Raw genomic sequence first — 6,037 nt, 5'->3', positions numbered from 1 at the left:
CGCCGGTGGAGGAATATCTTCGTCTTCGTGGATGAGATTAAGATTGGCGGATTGTTTGTCATCCGCCGGAGCAAGTGACGCAGTGAGGTGGTAGATTTGGTAGTCATATTCGTGAGAGTTGGGTGGAATATGAATTGGTCGTTCCTGTATCACAGGTGGTACTTGATTGGTGAGTGGTTGAGTGTCTGTATCATCTTGTTGAATATGATGAGCAGAATGACGAGAGTTACGAGGATTGGGGAGTGTCGTTTTCGATCTCGCGTTGTGAGTGAGTGTTTTATTGATTTCGAGTAAGCACGCTAGCGCAACGTGACCTTGTTTGATACAATGGGCGCATGTGGAGGATGCGTACCGACATTCAGTGCGGTTGTGCCCTATGGAAGCGCATAAGATGCAGGAATTGTCATCTGGGCGGAATCGACCGTTAATTACCTTTCCTCTAGGCCTGGGTACGGTAGAGGTAGAGTTGATATGTTAATCTGTGGGAACCCGTCCTTGTCGGAAGTTGGGTTTGCGATCACCTTGACGCTTCTGGCTTTGCGTTATTTGATGTGTTCCAGAATTGACCGCATTATTTTTCTGAAGGATTTGGGTGTTGCGCGAGGCGTTTTCCATCGCAACTAGAAGTCTAGTGGCGCTATCTAGCGTGAGCTTCTTCTCATTTTCAGCAAATAATCGCTGCTGCATGACTTCGTTATTGATGCCGCAGACTTATCGATCTAAGAGTAAATCATCGAGAATTGTTCCAAATTCGCAATGCTTACTTAACTTGCGGAGCTCAGTGATGTATTGAGATACTGTTTCACCTTGCTTTCGTGAACGACTGTTGAAGTGGTACCGTTCAATAATTCGCGATGGTTTAGGATCGAAATGGGCTGAGAGCGATGCGGTCAATTCGGCGTAGCTTTTCGTACCGATAGCAGCTGGGTGATACATTTCGACAAGAAGGTCATGTGTATGAGCTGATATAGCCGTGCGGAGGATTCCGGCTTTCTTTGGAAGGTCTGTGATTTCGTTGGCGATGAAATATGCTTCAAGACGTGGTGCATATTTGGTCCAAACATCCCTTGAATCGTCAAACATTGGAAACATACCGAAGGTTCCCATGGTTAATCTGTTGAGTAGGATTATTGCGAATATCTATGGGATATGTTGCTTGTTATATTATTTCCGATAGCTATGGACGCGGCGTGGTCGTTCGTAGATTTGTGTATTAAGATTTACGTGTTACGATCGAACGTGGATGCGAAATAACGGGCGTTACGGGTTTTTCAGGTCCTGAGGAAGTTAATTTACTTGAAAATAAACGTCGTACTTGAAAATTGAGTCCGTTTCAAAGCGATGAAATGTTCCATGAGGATTAGCGTTGTGTGCGAGAGATGTGTGCGAGAGATGTGTGCGAGAGATGTGTGCGCGCGAGATCCCTCGTTGGGAAAATTCGGGCCTTGGCTCTTTGTAATATTGCCTTTAATATTGATTTTGGGTGATTGCAGTCGTTGAATAGATGCATCCCATCTCCGTCGCCATTTGTAGTGTTCAAATCCGGGGTAAATAATTAGTCGGGATAATTATACACTTAAGATTTATTCTACATTTAAAAAAGGGTGGTTATTACATAGTTCAGGATGGGAGTAACGCGGTTACGTTACCGTCCAGAGCCGGGGAGAGAGCGAGAGTGTTTTCCCGTCGGGTGGTAGGCTCTAGCTTTTTATTAGTGAGACTAGCGCCATCTACATCTTGTATGGAATAGTTTGCATGTGAATATGACACGTCGAGAAGTCCGTCCGCAAGTAACAACCCAAGAAGGCTCTCGAAGTTGGGGACGCAAGCTAGATGGGGTGTTCTCTTTCCCCCCCTTGCTTTTGCTTCCCGCTCGCGTTTTTAACTCTACACACGCTAGCTTGGGTCCTCATCAATGCGAAGTATCACACCTCCTCGGTGGTGAGAGCTGGTAACCACTGCGATGAGTGGGCTGAGCGGATACGCGTCCTTCCCAAGCCAAGGTGTTGAGGCATCGTGCCGAGGGCTGCATGGTACCGGGGAAGTAAAACTGCGGTATCGCTAACGGTCCCCTCGGGGCACCAGGCGACACCCCGTTGTATCTAGCCTTCAACCCGGGTGGGGGACTACCGGGTGGTGACCGTTTACTTGCCCCCTTACTCGTGGGATTCTTATGGATAACACATTAAAAAACAACTCCAAAACTACAACACCTACGGTGCAGGGGTCTGCTCAGGGCAGAACCCACACTGATACCACTACGCTAGGGCCTGTATCCAGCGATACTCGTGCCGATTTATCGGTGCGTGTGACTGGTCAGGCTTCGAAACGCACCGTGCGACGTCGCCGTAAACGACAGATTGCTCGGGAAAAGGCCAAATCGGGGTCTGGAACGGTCTCCACCCCCGCTGGGGGTGCGGCGACACGTGACACCCATTTGAAGAGGCCTAGAACGGAGGACTCGACTCCCTCGCCCAGTACCTCGCAGGCGGCGGCTAAAAAGGCTAAGTCCTATAGTGCCGCTGCCAGCGCCGAAAAGATGGCCATTGTTAAAAAAGGCTATCCGAAGGCGGTCATCACGGAGGAAGACGTGGGCCCTATTCAGAAGGCGATTCTCGGGGCGCTGGATGGGATACCTTCGGGGAGCCGTCTACCGCGCCTTGCGAATTTTAGCCTGACGGCCGGGGCCCTGGTATACTCCTGTGAGGATACGTTCACTGGTCAATGGTTGAAGGAAAACATAGCCTACTCGGTGTGGGGGATGCGGTGCTCTCAGTAATGAGAGCTAGCGAACTCCCTAAGCCGTTTAAGGTAATGTTCCGCACCAGAGACCAGATCACTAAAGAGCCGGCGCTGCTGTTCCGGCGCCTAAAGGCCCTTAACGATGGCTTTGCTACCGAATACTGGAAATGCATTCGGACATACGTGGACAGGGCAGTGCGATACTGGGTACTGTCCATTGATGGCTCCTCGCTGGACGCCATTAAGAATGCTGGCTTCGTGGGCTTCACTGGAGTGGACCAGGGTTCCTTCAAACTCCTTCAGAACACGGAAGCCACTAAAACCACTGTAGCCGAGTCTGCGGCAGGGGGTGGGACTAGCGAGATGGGGGATCTCGCTGTGGAGCTCCCTGGCGTCGCTCTAGGCACAGAGGGGGAGGGGGTGGCTCATTCGGAAGTTTGTTCTTCCATGGATGAGTCCACCCTACTGGAAGAATCGGATGGGACCCTTCGGGGTTCAGCCGATGAGCGTTCTAGTGGTCCTGGTGAGGGGGAGGATCTTGGGACTGGGAGCTTGCCTGTCAGGGGGGGAGGTGCCACTAGCCCTCTCGGGACTGATGAGGTGTAGCTAGGTCCCTTCTGAACCCCTCTCTTAGGGACCATGGGGACGCTACGTGCGATTCAAATCAATCTGCGCCATAGTAAGGCGGCCTCTGCGGTACTCTGCAGGAGGTTTGCTATAGAGGGTCTTGATCTGGCCCTCATACAAGAACCGTGGATTTGCCATGGCAAAATCCTCGGTCTTGACGCGGCAGGGTCACTATTTTATGACCATACTGCTGCTAGACCTAGGGCGTGTATTCTGGTTCGGAGGGATCTTTGCTGTATCTCTCTACCGCTGTACACGTCCCAGGACACGGTGGCCGTGAAGCTAGTCCTGGCCACTGGGAATGCCAAGTTGACTATCACGGCCGCCTCTGCTTACTTTGCCCACGACGCGGACTCTCTCCCGACAATTGAGGTGATCAATTTGGTCGATCAATGTGAAAAGAGAGGGGACAAACTAATCATTGGCTGCGATGCCAACGCTCATCACATCACGTGGGGCAGTTCTGACTGCAACAGGAGAGGTGATGATTTACTAGAATATTTAGTTGGTTGTAAATTCCATATTCTTAATGAAAACAATGAACCTACTTTTGTTACTTCTAATAGAAGGGAGGTCATTGACCTCACGCTAGCCACGGAAAACCTCGTGTCTTCCGTGTCTAACTGGCATGTGTCTAATGAGCCGTCTCTGTCGGATCATAAGCACATCTGCTTCACTGTCGCGACTACCTCTGTCCCGGCGGGGACAGAGATACGCAATCCAAAACGGACCAATTGGACCGGCTATAAGGCAGACCTAATCCTACGCTACGGAGATGGTCACACCCTGAAACTCACTTCACCTAACGAACTTGATAGGGCTGCTGGTGACTTACAGCGCTCTATCATTGAGTCGTTTCACCGGAACTGCCCACTCAAGACCGTTAACCGCTCGAGGCCTGTCCCTTGGTGGAATGCGGATCTCAGCCGGCTTCGGAAATACACGCGCAGGCTCTTTAACAAAGCCAAGCGCACGGGTAACTGGACTGGATACAGGCAGTCCCTTAATACCTACAACATGGTCATTAGAGCTGCTAAGAAGGACTCTTGGCGGACCTTCTGTGAGCAAGTCTCCAATGTCCCTGCCACGGCTAAGGTCATGAAGATCCTAGCGCACGACAACACACATCGACTTAATACTATTAAGTTGCAGGAGGGTGTGTACACTAAGTCTGGGGCTGAGACTCTCAAGCATATGCTCGAGGTCCACTTTCCCGACTCCACTTCAATCAATCCAACAAACCCTGACTCTCTTTACCCTGTTCTGCACAGGGCGAAGAGGGAGGACTGGCTTGTAGCCAGGCAGGTTGTTACGATTACCAAGCTTCGTTGGGCTGTCAACTGTTTTGAGCCCTACAAGTCTCCGGGACCCGATGGGGTCTTCCCTCGGCTTTTGCAGGAGGGCTTAGACCACATCGCCCCTCCGTTATGCAAAATCTATAGACTTTGCATTGCTCTCGGTCACATACCTCGTGACTGGAAGCGCTCTAGGGTCATCTTTATCCCCAAGCCCGGGAAGGTTTCCTATCTCGAGGCGAAGGCATTTAGGCCCATTTGCCTGACCTCCTTCTTCCTCAAAATCCTGGAGAAGTTGGTGGACAGGTACATTAGAGACGAGGTACTTTCGGTAACTCCTCTCTCTTCTTCACAATTTGCTTACCAAAAAGGTAAATCAACTGAGACGGCCCTTCACGGCCTCACGAACTGCCTGGACAGGGCATTCGAGTTTCAGGAATTTTCACTGGCCATTTTCCTCGATATCGAGGGGGCCTTTGATAAGGTCTCTAGCTCGGTAATTACTGAATCTGTCAAGAGATTTGGCATCAGCGACACTCTTGGCCGCTGGATTAAGTCCATGCTGACCGACCGAGAGGTGACGGCGTCTCTCCTTGGGGACTCTCTAGGGGTGACTACCAGTAGGGGCTGCCCTCAAGGTGGAGTGCTCTCCCCCCTGTTGTGGTGCCTGGTGGTGGACGAGCTCCTGGAGAGGCTCAGGGGTTCTGGGGGCTGTCACTGTTTCGGGTATGCGGACGATGTGGCGATAGTCTTCACCGGGAAGTTCCCGGCTACTGTCACTGCACTTATGGGATCTGCTCTCTCTAACGTGGAGCAATGGTGTCAGGCAGTCAACCTCACTGTTAATCCTAACAAAACTGTCCTTGTTCCATTTACGAGGAAGAACACCAAGGATCTGTTCAATGATATCTCTTTCTTTGGCCAGGTCCTTACAAAGTCCACCGAGGTGAAATACCTGGGGGTGACTTTTGATTGCAGACTCATATGGAAGCCGCATCTTGATCGGTGCATCAAGAAGGCCAAAATGCTTTTCTGGAGGACCAGGAGCTCTGTCGGCCAGACTTGGGGCCTTAACCCCAAGGCTGTATACTGGCTCTATACTGGGATCATCAGACCCATACTATCCTACGGGGCACTTGTCTGGTGGACAAGGGTCCGGCTTAAAACTGTGCAGGCCGCCCTGCGCAAGCTTCAAAGGCTTGCCTGCATCGGTGTTACGGGGGCCATGAGATCAACCCCAACTGCTTCCCTGGAGGTGCTCCTTGACATGCTTCCTCTTCATCTCTTTATTGAGGAGGAGGCTGTCATGGGGGCCTACAGGCTCCACATCAATGGCTGTTGGGTCCCAAGACTCTGGGACTACAGTCATACGA

The sequence above is a fragment of the Phalangium opilio genome, unplaced genomic scaffold (assembly GCF_054372755.1).
Source record: "Phalangium opilio isolate 3A_F unplaced genomic scaffold, DU_Popi_V2 ptg000078l_1, whole genome shotgun sequence".
NCBI lineage: Eukaryota > Metazoa > Arthropoda > Arachnida > Opiliones > Phalangiidae > Phalangium > Phalangium opilio.
The sequence above is the reverse complement of the archived record's forward strand: the minus strand, read 5'-3'. Positions refer to the sequence as shown.